This window comes from Zootermopsis nevadensis, unplaced genomic scaffold, assembly GCF_977971745.1.
Source record: "Zootermopsis nevadensis isolate Lab colony 2312 unplaced genomic scaffold, Znev_1.0 Znev_ptg000003l, whole genome shotgun sequence".
NCBI lineage: Eukaryota > Metazoa > Arthropoda > Insecta > Blattodea > Termopsidae > Zootermopsis > Zootermopsis nevadensis.
Window position 1 is genome coordinate 15,354,190 of NW_028259135.1, and position 17,547 is coordinate 15,371,736.

The 17,547-nt window shown below is 40.7% G+C and overlaps 1 protein-coding gene across 4 annotated transcripts in view; it reads right to left on the bottom strand.

Annotated features, from left to right (window-relative positions):
* LOC110827879 (uncharacterized) overlaps positions 1-16,724 on the bottom strand; it is a 106,279-nt gene extending 89,555 nt beyond the window's left edge. For all 4 annotated transcript variants that reach the window (XM_022059987.2, XM_022059986.2, XM_022059985.2 and 1 more), the window contains exon 1: positions 16,261-16,724. The gene's annotated coding sequence lies outside the window, so the exon portion shown is untranslated. The remainder of the gene's footprint in view (positions 1-16,260) is intronic.
* Positions 16,725-17,547: the final 823 nt, after the last annotated feature.

The window sequence follows — 17,547 nt, forward strand, 5'->3', positions numbered from 1 at the left end:
ATGAATCTCGAAAGAACATATCACCTGCATCTTGAGGGCTCATGAAGATAGGCTCAATATGTTCGTCTGGTATGTTGCAACCTCTCTACAGATCCACAAGGCGTCACAACCCAGAATATCACCATCAACATCTTCTCCGCTGTCAGAACATCAAACGTTGCGTAGATGGTTGCACTACGTTATATTGATTTGAGAGTCTGTGAGGATCCTTTAAGATGTGATGCAGTATATAAACGTTACAGGAGCCGCGAACCTTAGTTTTCGTTCTCTGCAGCGACGGCTATCCCCGCTGTGTTAACTGATGCACTGAAACTAGTTTCTGTAATTCTGTAAAGACAATATTATTGGCTATCCAAATGCAGAACTATCCCAGGCAGATTTTTCGTTTCATACAGTCGTTATTAAAACCACATAAAGTAAATTAAATACAAACTAACTCTGAGATAGTAAAACGCGAAGATTCAATACCGATAATGCCAAAGTTCGCTGCCTGGACTCTTTTGTCTCGAGCCAGTTCCATCCACCTCAACTTTTACCATCATTTCATCTAATTCTCTTTCTTCCATCAACCACTTCCAAGAGATCTTCCCACCAAAATTTTGTGTGCATTTCTTTACCCCCCCCCCCTCATCCTAGCCACATAATCAGTGCGTAACAGCTTCCTTGATTACCTGCGGATATTTTAATAACGAAGTCCCTAATCGCCCACGTAATATCCTCAATTTCTCATTTAAGTCTGCATAATCATTCTTAGGTTCAAATTTTTCTTTTTCAGGTCATTTTATTTTCAAAAGCTTTTAATTAATTTCAAACTCCAAAACCGCAAGTTATACAATACATCTTACTCTTCTCCTAGTCTCATCATGAATACCATTAACAGTTGAATAACGTTACTGTACATAATTAACACGAAAAGATTAATCACGGAATGGAAGGGCTGAGGAAAATCATGAGGAAGTCTGGATATCAGATGCTGTAGTCATCATTCGAACCGAGTAATCGCAGGTTACAAGCCACATTCATCACAGCAATAACAACGCGATCACAACCCCTGTCATGCTTAATTTCGGCCTGATATTATAATTTTGTAACAAGGCGGTCGAACTCAGAAGTGCGGTGAGAATAATGTCTGAGGCCTGGATAACACCAGATACAGATGAACCTGGGCATGGAGATGCATCGGTAGAATCAAATATGAAACAAAAGGCAGGGAGAGAAATTAGGGTGCATCACCCCACTATTTTCTCTCCTTCTCGCTCTTTAATTAAACTAACTTCATACCCAAATCTACATGCCCATGTTAGACTACAATGTCAGGTCGTCTGACGATGTCCAATATCGATACTTGGAGTACAGGATGTCTGGTTGAAACAGACAGGAAAGTTCACGCCACTAATTAAACAACAGGCGTCTAAGTACAAAAGAATTCAATCACGCTTACATCACTACCACCTTTGAACACCGTCCTGTCATCAATTCACATACAACGCGTATTCAGCAATCCATCTTAATGTTATCCTACCATTTTATCGTTTATCAAACAGGTTTGCATAGCAGTAACGGTCAAATCTAGACCCGATTTAAATCCTAGACGAGCTGCTGACAATTCTAATCGAACCATTTCGTAGTCTTCCCAACTCGTTGAACGCAATATAATATTTTAAGTTGAACTAACTAACTAACTAGATGGCTTACCGAACCCGAAGGTTCATCACCGAATTAACCAAAGCCCTCCACCGGACCCTGTCCTGGGCCAACAAAATCCAGTTTCCTTCAACTCCTATCTCCCATAGATCCCGCCTGAGATTATCCTCCCATCTACGTCTAGGTCTCCCCAGCGGTCTCTTCCCTTCAGGTTTCCCAACCAGTACCCGGTGCCCACCTCTTGTCCCATCCATGCGCGCTACATGTCCCGCCCATCTCACTCTTCTCGACTTAATCACCCTCACAATACTGGGGGAGCAGTACAGATTTTTAAGCTCGTCATTGTGCAGTTTTCTCCACGCCCCATCGTCTTCCCTCTTAGGCCCAAATATCCTCCTCAACACCCGATTCTCAAACACCTGCAATCTGTGTTCCTCCCTCTGAGTGAGAGACCATGTTTCGCACCCATACAAAACAACAGGCAAGATTATTGTTTTGTATACTTTAATTTTCAGGTTCTTAGAAATCAGACGGGAAGACAAAATATTTTGGACTGAGAAGTAGCAAGCATTTCCGGAATTTAGTCTCCTCCTAACTTCCTCACAAGTATCATTTTGATTTGTTATTGTTGTTCCCAAATATTTGAACTTTGTAACCCTTTCAAAGGATTTATTAGCTACCCTAAGATAATTTTGCCCGCCTGTCTTCTGATGACGAGATACTAACATGTACTTAGTTTTTTCTGAATTTACTTCCAGCCCCACTTGTCTACCAGCCTCTAGTAAAACTTCTGCGTTCCTCTTTATTGTATTTATATCGTCCCCCAATAAATTAACATCATCAGCATATGTCAATAGCTGATGTGTCCCGTTCAATTGCAAACCCTCCTGCCTACCTTGGACCTTCCTGATGGCGTATTCTAGCGCAAAGTTAAAGAGCAAGGGAGACAAAGCATCTCCTTGTTTTAGACCGTTCTTGATGAGGAATGTCTCAGATACATATTTACCTACTCGAATTTTGCTGCAGGTTTCATTTAAGCACATTTTTATTAGACCCACTAGCTTCTTTGGTATACCAAATTCAATAAGAATATTATATAGCACTTCTCTCTTCACAGAGTCATAGGCTTTTTTGAAATCTATAAATAACTGATGTACAGTCCCACCGAACTCCCATTTTTTCTCTAGTATCTGACGAATGCAAAAGATCTGATCAATCGTTGATCTGTTTCGTCTGAACCCACACTGATGATCCCCAATAGTTTCATTCGCATATGGGGTTAATCTTGCCAAAAGAATGTTGGATAGAATTTTGTATGAGGTTGATAGCAGCGATATTCCTCGGTAATTACCACACTCAGTCTTGTCCCCCTTCTTATAAATAGGAATAATTATGGATTCCTTCCATTGATGTGGCATCTCTTCCTTATCCCAAATTAACTGAATAAGCTTATGGATCCTCATATGCAACCCTTTGCCACCTGCTTTAATTAATTCGGCCGGAATCTGATCAATTCCTGGAGATTTATAACTTTTCAACTTCCCAATGGCTAGTTCCACTTCATCTAAGCTAGGTTCTGGCACCAACAGTTCAGCTGTATGCATTTTAATCTGTCTAATATCACCAGTATTATGAACATTTAAGAGCTCGCTAAAGAAATTTTTCCACCTATTCACAATTTTTATTGGATCTGCAAGCAAATTGCCACTATCATCCTTTACCAAATTAGTCTGGGGTTGATATCCTTTCTTAAAGTTATTAATGCCTCTGTACAGGTCTCTGATGTTTTTTTCCTTATTATTTGTCTCAAGTTCAGCAATTTTGCCCTTCAGGTATTCCCTTTTCTTAGTCCTAAAGGTTCTACTAGCCTCACGTCTCACGTTACATAGATTATCCGCATTTGTTTTGTTTGGGTTCTGCAACCATTGAAATTTTGTTTGCTTCCTTCGATCTATTAATTTTGAACATTCTTCATCAAACCACGGTTTATTTTGCTTTCTCCTGTAGTATCCTAGTTTCTCTTTTGCTGAAATTTTGATGCAGTTTCTGACATTTTCCCACTCCCTGTTGATGTCCACACTTTCATTATCCTCATTTGTCTCTAAAATTTGAAACCTATTCGAAATTTCAACTTGATATTGTTCCTTTGCCTCTCCCTCACTTAATTTTTTCAAATCAAATCTTTCTGTGTCAAAATTTTGTTTAGTTCGTCTACTTACTGAAAGCCGCTCCCTCACTTTTGCTACCACCAGATAATGATCAGTGTCGCAATCTGCTCCTCTGAATGATCTCACATCAATTACATTTGTCTGCCTTCTCTTATCTACTAAAACATGATCTATTTGATTGTGTGTTCTGCCATCTGGGGAAGTCCAAGTGTATTTATGAACATCACGGTGTGGAAATTTTGTACTTTTTACAATTAAATCTTTTGACGTAGCGAAGGTCACTGCTCTGACGCCATTATCATTACTAAGTGCATGGAGACTCTCGCTGCCTATTGTGGGTTTGAAGACATCCTCCCTCCCAATTTTTGCATTGAAATCTCCTAGCAGAATTTTCATGTGATACTTGCCAAATGTATCAAATACTGATTCCAATTCTTCATAAAAGCTATCCTTGATATCATCGCTTTTGTCTTCAGTTGGGGCATGAACATTAAGGACAATGATGTCGCACCAACGTCCTTCCAAAATTACGTAAGACAACCTGTCACTAACAAATTCTACTCTCTTAACTGCTGCCCTAATTCTGCTATGAACAAAAAAACCCGTCCCTAGCTGATGATTGTCATTCCCCTTTCCATAGAAAAATGTAAAATTGTCCACTGGGATCGTGCCCTCCCCCTCCCATCGCACTTCCTGCACTGCCACTAAGTCTAACTTATAATTACCTAATTCCCTACACACTGATTTCAGTGCCCCAGCCCTATAGAGGCTCCTAAAGTTGAATCAATTTAATTAAATAACCAAAAAAATGTACTAACCTTTCTCATTCTCATAATTGATCGCGTTCCAAAACGTTTCCCCGGGGGGGAAAAATTCCCTGTATTTCGTTGTCTCTGTAATTACAGGTACGTGTAGAGTCCACCCACATGGGTCCCTACAAAATCTCAATTAAATTTATATACACAGAACATCGTTTGCGCATGCATCAAGCCAATGTCCTGCAAATCTCTCTGAACCATGATAACTGAAGAGAAGGTCGACACTGCCCTGCATTTCATTACAACATAAAAAAGATTATTGATTGAAACCTCAACATTTCAGAGGGGAGCAGCTTTATGAATTCATCCATGAAAACTAAGTTTACAAACGAACAATAACATTAAACCTATCCTTTGAGCTTCAAATTAGCGGGCGTGCGGGTTCATTTTGTGCTGCTCGTCAGCGTTTCGGATGGGACAGACCGCTCAGAGCGCTCGCTTCTGCTCGTTCCGCTTGGTTCTGCGACATCAAAGCAATCAAACAGATACGAATTGGTTTTCAAGTGATTTCGAAATGGGTTGCAGCTACCGAAGTCTGTTTTCAGAGGAACTAAGACGACACTGAACAGCAATTTCATTCCTGTTAAGATTATTCTAATGCAATCTCAAAGGCTCATAGGAAACATTACTTAGGTAAAATCCACAATAAACTATTACATGTGAACTAGAGTGCATCTGAAGATTTCTGTCTTCTGGGTTGTTGCGCCGTGTAGTCTGGTCGATGTTTACCAACGTTTCAGAGGTCATACTGCCTCCGTCATCAGGGCGATGAAGATTTCTGTCTTCTGGGTTGTTGCGCTGTGTAGTCTGGTCGATGTTAACCAACGTTTCGGAGGTCATACTGCCTCCGTCATCAGGGCGATGAGTATGAAGATTTCTGTCTTCTGGGTTATTGCGCTGTGTAGTCTGGTCGATGTTAACCAACGTTTCAGAGGTCATACTGCCTCCGTCATCAGGGCGATGAGTATGAAGATTTCTGTCTTCAGGGTTGTTGCGCTGTGTAGACTGGTAGATGTTAACCAACGTTTCGGAGGTCATACTGCCTCCGTCATCAGGGCGATGAGTATGAAGATTTCTGTCTTCTGGGTTATTGCGCTGTGTAGTCTGGTCGATGTTAACCAACGTTTCAGAGGTCATACTGCCTCCGTCATCAGGGCGATGAGTATGAAGATTTCTGTCTTCAGGGTTGTTGCGCTGTGTAGACTGGTAGATGTTAACCAACGTTTCGGAGGTCATACTGCCTCCGTCATCAGGGCGATGAGTATGAAGATTTCTGTCTTCTGGGTTATTGCGCTGTGTAGTCTGGTCGATGTTAACCAACGTTTCAGAGGTCATGCTGCCTCCGTCATCAGGGCGATGAGTATGAAGATTTCTGTCTTCTGGGTTGTTGCGCTGTGTAGTCTGGTCGATGTTAACCAACGTTTCGGAGGTCATACTGCCTCCGTCATCAGGGCGATGAGTATGAAGATTTCTGTCTTCTGGGTTATTGCGCTGTGTAGTCTGGTCGATGTTAACCAACGTTTCAGAGGTCATACTGCCTCCATCATCAGGGCGATGAGTATGAAGATTTCTGTCTTCTGGGTTGTTGCGCCGTGTAGTCTGGTCGATGTTAACCAACGTTTCAGAGGTCATACTGCCTCCGTCATCAGGGCGACGAGTATGAAGATTTCTGTCTTCTGGGTTGTTGCGCTGTGTAGTCTGGTCGATGTTAACCAACGTTTCTGAGGTCATACTGCCTCCGTCATCAGGGCGATGAGTATGAAGATTTCTGTCTTCTGGGTTGTTGCGCTGTGTAGTCTGGTCGATGTTAACCAACGTTTCTGAGGTCATACTGCCTCCGTCATCAGGGCGATGAGTATGAAGATTTCTGTCTTCTGGGTTGTTGCGCTGTGTAGTCTGGTCGATGTTAACCAACGTTTCGGAGGTCATACTGCCTCCGTCATCAGGGCGATAAGTATGAAGATTTCTGTCTTCTGGGTTGTTGCGCTGTGTAGTCTGGTCGATGTTAACCAACGTTTCGGAGGTCATACTGCCTCCGTCATCAGGGCGATGAGTATGAAGATTTCTGTCTTCTGGGTTGTTGCGCTGTGTAGTCTGGTCGATGTTAACCAACGTTTCAGAGGTCATACTGCCTCCGTCATCAGGGCGATGAGTATGAAGATTTCTGTCTTCTGGGTTGTTGCGCTGTGTAGTCTGGTCGATGTTAACCAACGTTTCGGAGGTCATACTGCCTCCGTCATCAGGGCGATGAGTATGAAGATTTCTGTCTTCTGGGTTGTTGCGCTGTGTAGTCTGGTCGATGTTAACCAACGTTTCAGAGGTCATACTGCCTCCGTCATCAGGGCGATGAGTATGAAGATTTCTGTCTTCTGGGTTGTTGCGCCGTGTAGTATGGTAGATGTTAACCAACGTTTCAGAGGTCAAACTGCCTCCATCATCAGGGCGATAAGTATGAAGATTTCTGTCTTCTGGGTTGTTGCGGTGTGTAGTCTGGTCGATGTTTACCAACGTTTCAGAGGTCATACTGCCTCCGTCATCAGGGCGACTGACCGCTGTGAAAACCTCAAATCATACACAGAGTGCATCTGTCTCTATAAAACTACAGCAGCCAAAGGGGCCACTGTCCATCCCCCACATGATACACGAGTGAGCATGGCGCTAATGGTGGAAGGATGCCGACAGCGAAAAACCGAGACAGAAAAATCTGTCCCAGTGCCACTTTGTCCACCACAAATCCCACACTGACCTCCCTGGGAGGAAGTCCGAGCCTCCGCTGTGAAAGCCTGCAACTAAGCGCCAGAGCCGTGGCACAGCTCAGGGTGTTACGTAATTCGAGAGTTCTCGTACACAACCATAAGCGTCAGCAGCCAGATTTATCTAATTCCAGGAAGTAGAGGCGAATGCATTGTTATCTAATGTGCAGGAAATGCCACATCGATGCCGAATCATAACTGTACTTCCATTACGTCTGGTATGAAGGAAATGGAAATACCTAATTCCATGACAATCACCTAATCATGACCATAGAGCCATTTGACCTGATATCGGGGACATGACGCTGATGTTCATACCTGGGGCGTTTACTTCCGTTGTCTTTGAGGTACGGACAAGCTTGTTAAACAACAACCAAGTTCCCGCAGTGCAACCGTCTGGACCGATCGCGGCGATCTGGGCGATCTGGGCAACCACAGGCTACCGTAGCAACCCGACAACTATAGTACCTGTGGCGACCTGACCTGAAAACTATAGACAGTGGCGACCAAGGCAACGGTGCAGACGTGGGCGACCGAGGAGGCCGTGGTGGCCCATGGCATCCTGAAGCTGTATTGTTTAGAATGTAGCGACGCTTGGCGTCGGCGTTCATATCTGGTGATAAAAGGTATTGCGAGTCTTATCTATGCCAAATATTACGTCTTTTGGCGCCGTCGCGACACCCGGTGTCCGTTCTCCAGATGCGTTTCAGATGGCAACCTGGAGCTTACCTGCGACAAATGTGGTGTGTTTAGAACGACGCGGTGATTGGCGTCGGTTCTCAAATCTGGTGTTAAAACGCGTTGCGGGTCTTATCTAACGGAATCAGCCACTGTGGCTTCCTTCCACATCCATTCGAATTCACTATTCATTAACCATCCAATTATCAGACGTTGTAGTCTGAGCTACTGAAAAATTCATTAAACAGAACACTCAAAAAGACGAGCTATTTTATTTAGCAATTGGTCCACTAGATGAGAAAAACTTTTTTCCTGAAATTCTTTTCTAACTCAAGAGATGCTTCGTGGGAGATGATTGCGTACGTCTTCTCTTGCTCTGACTCGTGTAAAGCCGATTCCCGTTAAAATGGAACGGTGTTCACAATTCTCTGAAAGCAAGAACGACCTGTCGTTGGAGACAACCTCAGCAGTTGGCTTGATATCGTGAAATTCGTGATGCCGCTGTTCTGAAGCGAGTGCTAAGGGAACTGCTAATTAGTGAGCATACAACACAGGCTGTCGGCAACAACATTGGGGCAACCAGTGGTTGCAAAGCCGGTGAAAACAAGAGCCTATCTGCAGTAATTGGTAGATTTCATGCATTTTTCCGTAGTGTTCACTAAATGAACACATTGTGACGACAGATTGTTCACCTGCGATCATCGCCCTGATGATGGAGGCAGCAAGGACCTCTGAAACGTCGGTAAACTTATACCAGACTACACGGCGCAACAACCCAGAAGACATCAATCTTTAAATATGTGTCATGGTACAAGAAGTTGGCACGCGTATAAAGTACTGGCCTGATTAAAAACCAGACGTTACTTCGGGTATTCCTTAATATGATGACTATTTAACGAAAAAGACGTAAATGTAATAAACATGAAGTCCACTGAGGTTTGCAATACAGCGAAGAAAGCATTTTGAAAATATATGTACTCCCAATCGGTGTACACGTATTAACCATGGTTAGAGACGGCTCAAAAATCAAACTACATACTGTTTACTTCAAGGAATTAAGCAGTCAACTGCAGGATAAGTCTACTTCCACTCTATTGGGATTAACATTTAACAGAATTTAATTACCTGTCCACGATAAGCGGCCAGCGAACCGAGACACACAGATTATGCAGGTTTGTACAACTGGTACTGTTCCCAGAAACCTGCTAGCAGCATAGAGGAAAAACGTCGTAAGTCATCGATCGATCGACCACTTTCAGTTTCTACGCATTGAATTCATCAAACGTTCACTTGAGTAGCTACGTAATCAGCAGCCCCGGGTTCAAACCTCAGACGAGAGGCAGACTATCCTAAAGTTTATACCCCAGTTCCCCCATCTACACTCTTACCAATTCATAATTTGCAAATAGTTATTACACTGCACGCTATATATCCATGGCAACTAATAATAAGCGACGAATTAATCATCACAGAATTAATGAACAGGTCATAACTTGATAATTAATTCTCATATTGCAACTGAAGATTCCACATGTCCTGAAGATTTATCTTAAATAAATTTGAAATGTCTTCAGAGACCCTAAAATGAATGACGTTAATATTATTACCACTTCATAAGATCGCACTACCTCCATATTAGTAGACGACCGTTGATGCCAGGTAGTTTAAAAATCATTCCACCGGGTTGCCACCCGGTGGAATGATATACATACCGATTTTCACAAAATAATTATTAATTATTGGCAAAATAAAATACCGATGTCTTTGGCGTAGCAGACACCAGGCAACAGAGAAAAGAAGTTCAGCTGTCATCACAATCCTCTTCACATGGCTGCAAGGCATTTTGCTTCAACCTGACTGTACACAGCCCTCACTCGCGTGTATTCTGACATTGATGCATCTTAGGTTATTGAAATTCTGAAATATGTTAATAGGTAAGCACAGCTTTGTTTGAGCAGGCATCTCTTACAGATGGTCCAAAACTTTACCGCTGGTTAAATATTCTAATTACGAACTCAACTTTTGCTTCAAATCAATCCCCCCGAATTACAATCCAGTGACCGATGATCCCACAAATTGACCTACCAAACTCGGTATATGATACACCATCGAATGCATTAATTAATTTACTCTACTGCAATGATCATTAGTTATTGGTATTAGGCATTAAGTAAGTCTAACAAAAATTAAACTAAAATAACACCCAAAATACTCACGACAGTGGCATTTCCTCTACACTAAATACAATGGGTTATGCTGCCTGACTCGGTCACCAGAGTCTCGTTTATGAGAACGGAATTCACCATACGGAGGTTGACAAAGCAAAATGTTTTTCCAATGAACATTCAAAATTAATTTCAAAGTAATTTCTCGTATATCCCAGCAAATAAGACAGTATCAAAAACCAAAATTGGTGTAAATTGAAGAAACTTAAAATGACAATTTATTTTCCGTAAACATCAAAGTTTTTTTTTTTTAAACAGAGATTAACATAGTCAATACCAGTCAAGTAAATATAAGTTTTCCTAGATCAAACTGTTTGACTAGACGACGGACACACGTGTTTAAATTCATAACACAGGCTTAAAACTCTTACACTGTCCATTAATGAGCTTTCATTCCTGGCAAATTACGCACACATTTTTAATGACGGTCCACCTCGCTGTTCTTTCATAGGAAGAACATCCATCGATCAGCCACATACCAGTCCCTGTTCCCGGGCGATTTCGGACACTCACGGTATCAGGTAGTCCGCGTACTGCTACTGCTGGTTCGAATTCCGCGCGGGGCATAAATGTTTCTCGACATTTTTGTATGTTATACTGAAATGGTATGCACTTTGTGAAGGCAGCCATAACGTAAGCATAAAAAGATCTATTTGATTGGAATTCTGAGTCGAAAGAGGCCGAGATGTTCTATTAATTCCTGATAAAAGAAGAGGGAGAACGATGAGACGGAAGACTAATAATAATAATAATAATTCAAGCAAAAATAATTCCAGTAGTTATAGGGGCAACAGAAACTGTCTCCGGGTCACTCAGAAAATATTTGGCCAACATTCCGGGCGAACACGAAGTCAGGGAACTTCAGAAAACTGCCATTTTGGGAACTTCATACATCATCCGAAAGACGCTTTCATAAAATAAAATTATATAATACATGTGACACTTGCTAAAAACAATATGTATCCCGGAAATAGCTGCTGCCCTATGTACCTTAGGGACAAGGTCTGTCTCGGGTACATGGAAGTACATACCCCATAAAGTGGTGAATACATGGGATAATAATAATAATAATTCAATTCAATTCATTTATTTAAGCCACAGTCCAAGGGCCTTGCGTCTGTCTTGCATTCCGTTAAGCGGCGGAATTCAAAAGAATACTAACACAGTTCAGGCCTGTATCATCTTGCAACAGGAACGCCTGCTGTGAGAATCGCTTTACATAATGCATAGTAACCAAAAGACGAACGGATTATTTAGAACACGTACTCAATAGGTGTATCAAAATATTCATTACCGTCATCCAGCTGTTTATAACTAGAATGAAAAGGCCCAACGCAGCTTAGAGCAGAGTTTACGAATACGAACAACCCTCTCAGCAATTTTTCATCACTCATTTGTCTTAGTAACAGTGTAGCCTACGTCATTTAATTACCCACAGTTCGTCAGGTGACAGATATGCAAATCTTTCGAGTGGTGGAGAACAGATCTTTCACGTTTAACAATTTACTTGTACGTTAATGTGGCCTGTGTTATCTGTACAATTCTGTCAGCCCTGATGATGGAGACGGTATGTTCTTCAGAAGCGTTGGTACCAACCTACAAGGCCACATGGAGTTACAATACATAAGACCACCATTGACATCTTTAGCGCTGTGAGAAGCTCACACTTCCATACAGTAAATGTTTTTTATCCACAAAGGTTCTTTCGTAACAAGTATGAGGCCCGCGACATAATATGTAACCCCTGACCTTCCGATTACGAAGCTGGAGTACTAACATCTCAACCATGATGAAAAGTGCCTTGGGAGAATACGTTTCGGTTATGTAAACTGAATTATACTACATCAGGAAAGGGTCGACTTCTCGGCCTTCCTTTGGAATCTCGTAAGGTTTTTGTCCATCTTCGATTCGTTACAACGAAATATGCTGGACATTGCCCGCTGTCTGAGATTTTGGGGTTCGAACCCGTTTCTACGTTTGTCTCTCATTCACTCTTGCGAGGTATTGTAATAAAACGCTGACAAACCACTGCGACGTATGCAATGAAGATTCAAGGTCATCTATTTTAAAATGAACCACGGAGGTCGTCAAGAATTATTAAAATTACCTTCAACACTAAAAACGCTGCCTCAAAACTTGCTAAAGAATGATCTTCAGATATTTTCAATTTTCCGAATAAATGGTATATAAAAAAAATGTTGGCTCATTTATGTTTTTACGTTGGCTTTGCAACACATTTGTATTTACAACTAAATAAAACAGGTTATTGACGTCAATTCGTGTGTATCGCACACGCCATGTGCCCTATCTGGAGCGTATGTGCACAGAGACGTCCGAATCAAACCCAATTTTCATCATTTGTTTGTTTTGTTTTTCGCAGTGGACGGGGGCTTTTGAATCACTCTGTATTTGCTATTCACGTAACGAGAGTGAATTGGCCCATCCACACGTCACCTGATACAGTACAACTGCAAATACTGATACTATAGAACTAAATAATCGATACTAAGAGAAAGCTACCTCAGAGATTCAATCGTTCTACGTTTTAACTCCCTGCTCTCAGTAAAAGTACTCAAATGGTAGCTACGATTCTCTGAAATTGGAACAACAGTAACGTCATTTCGTTCAAGGTCTTAAAAATCTGCACTGTGACAGACCCATTATATTAAATCGTTGTGCAGCTAAGATAAACCTTGACGGACATGACGAATTTATTACGAACGCCCAAAAACTTTAAGTTATTTCAGACTCTGGTTCAATTGCAAAATTATATTGTGTCGAGTGGAAATTATCAAAAAGTTAAGAAATAATTTAATTAATTTTATTAAAATATATATATTAAAATTGTCCGTCAATCACAATAAAGTAATATAAGATAATTAAATGGTTAAAATATTATCTTTTGTTCCGTATCGAGTACTCGATTTACATATGGAACATTCTCGACATGTTTCGGCTTTCATAGAGCTGTCATCAGGTGTATGTTATAAACTCTTAATTCAATTACTAATTTTTTTAATTTTCGTATCATTTCTTCAATTTTTCACATTGTATCAACATTTGTTGTTGTATTATATATCATTGATACAATCGTATTGTCGGAGTGATGTTAATGCTGCGTATATTGGTCTGTGAATTAAAGGATTCATATATATCTTATAAATTAATTTTGTGTAGTGACACGCTACAAACATCTGCAGGTTCTAATTCTTCATTCCCCTAAAATGCCCTACACCTAATAAGGACGTTGTTTATACTGTTCTCATTTTACCAATCGCAAAGTCAACACTCAAGACAGTCTTTTGTCTCTCTCTGGTTCTTTGCCTTGCATTTTAGACCTCTGTGCTGCCTTCGAAGGGGCGGCACGACCATAACCCTACTCCCAATCAGATACACCCCTGAGAGCTCATGGGAAGACGATGAAATGCAGACAACCACTTACTGGAGTTGCTCTGACACCCTCCAGGTATGAACGCCTGCAGTCACTACTAACAGCTGTTCATACAGTGCGTTCACCGATAAAGTTGAACGTAACTGTCACTACTCGGCTCCCGGCCAAGAACTGCTATGGTACAGGTGATAACAGCCATCTCATCCTTCGCCATATTTATTTAAAACTCGTTCTTTTCCTGTTTTAATAATCTCGCAGTTGCTTTCTCTGTTGTTGATATAAAGTCGATACGTTTTAAATTACTGGTACTTGTAGCACGAGAACTTCCCGTTTCTTGTGTTACGCCATAATCAATATTGATTGTAAATGATTAATAGTTTCGAGGACAAACAACATCGTCTATGTGGGCCGAAGGTCTGGTTATTCACCTCGTGGAGTGAGTATCAAGAATGTTCGCTTTACAGTCAAACGTCACAGTTGCTTTTAAAATTATGCTACAAAGAAACTTGCGCTCACATTTGACGGACACCTGTCGACGTAATAAAACAACAACAACGATTATACACCTGAAGATGGTTCAATGAAAACCGAAACATGTCGTGAAAAAGATGATGCTCTAATTGTAAATCGAACATTTCGATAGAAAGAGCATCATTTTAATATATTTTAAATATTAAATGTTAATTGTAGTAATAATATTTTAATATTTAATAAAATATTTTATTTTGATTAGACGGTTAGAATTAAACAATTATAATCATCACAATATGACGCAACATTATCATCTCAACAACAACAAACTCCTGCTCAACTCATTTGACACGAAATACTCCATGCAGATGAAAGAACGTCGTTAAATAGTTTAAGATTCTTTGACCGCCTGCTTAAAATAATATTAATTATGGTCTGATGGAAGCCATTGAAAGAAATTACGTGACGCAGAACATGGTATTATAAATGGACGTTTCGGGTGCATGGGCACCACTCTTACTTTGTAATCGAGAGGTCCTGTGTACAACAGCAGACATTTACAAAAATAATTCATTTGTAATTTTTATCAAAGATGTGTGATATCACCTCCTTTCACTGTCAGGGCAATAACGCGACACATTTCAAAAATCAGAAAGGCGTATAGAAGTTAGTTAAGAAACCCTCATTTTGAAACTGGGTACAGATGATACTAAAACTGTTTTTATGGGGACTGAATTCAATTGGCTGAGAATAAAGACCGGTAGGAAGGTCTTGGGAACACAGCAATGAACGTAACGTAAGAAATCTCTTGGCCAGCTGACCAACTATCAGTCTTTCAGGGAATTCTTCCATCCAGTGATAATTCGCCCTCTTCACATCCAACAGTCAAATTATCACTCCGCACATTCGACCTTGTCTTTCTTAACATTGTTTCCTGTTTACTGAGGACGCCTTCAGCCCCCACCCCACCACAATAAAAGAGTGTGTTCGTGATGACTTCCGTAATATATTTATATTATCATAATATGGGGTCTGAAGAAAACTACGTAATGATGAGCTTAAAAATCTGTACTCCTCCCCCAACATTGTCAGGGTGATTAAGTCGAGAAGAATGAGATGGGCTGGGCATGTAGCGCGCATGGATGGGACAAGAGGTGTGCACCGGGTATTGGTTGGGAAGCCTGAGGGGAAGAGAACGCTGGGGAGACCTAGACATAGATGGGAGGATAATGTCTGGCGGGATCTATGGGAGATAGGAGTTGAAGGAGACTGGATTTTGTTGGCCCAGGACAGGGTCCGGTGGAGAGCTTTGGTTAATTCGGTGATGAACCTTCGTGTTTCGTAAACCATCTAGTCAGTTAGTAATGTATACCAGACCGGCAAATGGTAAGTTTCATACTTTTATGTATGAACTGTACATATGCAATATAAAAATATATGTGCTTGATAAACATTCTGCAATTTATTTTTAGGCTCGTAGCCATGGAAACTGGACTAAAAAATACCATAGATTGTTCGTCGGTTTAAAGACGTTGCACCGACTTCAACAGATTACTTCCTCCGAAATAATATTAAAAAGGAAATCTGAATCAATCTGAAAAGGAAGAGATCACGCACGACATATTCCAGAGTCTTCCTAGAAGAATCGATAAAAACCACGAAAATGCTCTCATGATATCGGCGGTTTGGCCGAAAATGTGGGGGTGAAGTAGTTAGTGTCGAGAGGATCCAACTTCAAACCTGACTGTGCTATTTGCTACTTTGTTACACAGACGTCGGTCACGTCTGCTTTCTAATTGCTTTCTATTCTCCAGCCATAATCAGCATGACATCATCTCGTAACATAATCTTCAATATATTTATCAACAAATTACGAAGTCGAGACTTCGATAAATGGATGTCATTCACTACATGTATTCCTTAACGTACTATTCTAAAAATACCTAATAAATGATACATCAAAGCGTGGGAAACATTATAGCACTGCATTATACGATTTTAAGTATACCGGTTTACACCAAAACGTGGGCAGTGCCTACACTATACCACAACAAAATGCAGTCGTGGGCACTAATTACTCCATAAATAACAATAATTAATATTCTTTCTTACCTTGGAACTAGTTTCCTGTTCACCTACGCCACATGCCTTGTGTGACATTTCCAGCCCGAATTGAATTGGGTAGAATCTGTTCAACAACGTCTGATAACCTAACATTCATTTTATAGATTCTTGGAACACGTGTCACAGTTCTATAACATCAACCCACATTATTCACATACACACACAATCAGAACAATTCATTATTACAGCGCGTTTTGTTCCATTTTAAACGTCGAAGAGACGAGTACAGTTCTCGGAACATATAAACAAATTCTAATCAACACAGTCACTTTCATTTCTGTACTCTGTTCTCAAACCCTGCAAAAAAGCAACAATTAACCTGTACAACAGATTACACATGTGAACGATCACTTCTAACTCTGTATCATAACGATTTCGTTACAATTATACTGAACACGCCCCCTACTTCCCCACAGCACGAAACACACTGCTCCTTCGCCTGCATCAAAACAAAGCTAGACAATTCTACACGGTGCATGACGCTCAGCGCATCCTAGCGTTAGTCACCAAGAACTACATGCGCTTAATACGAATGTAAAGCCGTGTCAAAAACATTTCTTGTAATTATTTTTCGTATTACAGGCCAGGAAATATTTAACATGTTATTATTACGTCGTTCACGTGCAAATACACTTACGTACGTATTTATACTCAAGACATGGTCTATTGGAGGAATATTGTAAACATAGCAATGTACTTTCGGGTTCACAAAACCACATATCTTGATCAGGTGAGCGACTATCAGATTCTTATTAAAGACTTGCTCAATGGTGTTAGTTACATGTAATGAAGAGGAATTTCCATTTGAAAATTGTGGTTTCTTTATTTTATAAAATAATCATATTCTCGTAACACAAAAAATCTCATTGGCTCCCGAATAAATATGCCTAGCGGAAAACTAAGAATGAAAAGGAAGACATCTGTGATATTAAAATCTAAGATACATTGAACCACTCACACTGAATATTCACACTTAAATTTTGCATAATAGTATATGGAATACGTAGACCTATAATTGAAGTTGTCAGAAATTTGTACTTTCAGAACAGTGTATGACAGACCATATGCCACAGATAAGTCATTTTTCTGCCAAAGAATCAGTCCAGATCCGAGGCGCTTTTAGACATTTCGTAACAAAATAAGTTTTATGGTGAGGGGTTGTTAGCCCCCACGTCCAACCCCTAAGCTGAATGACCACCCCTTATTGGCTGCCCTCGACTGCTTATTCATCAAAATTTCTCAGCTGCCCTTCAGACGTATCTGTTGGAGGCCTTC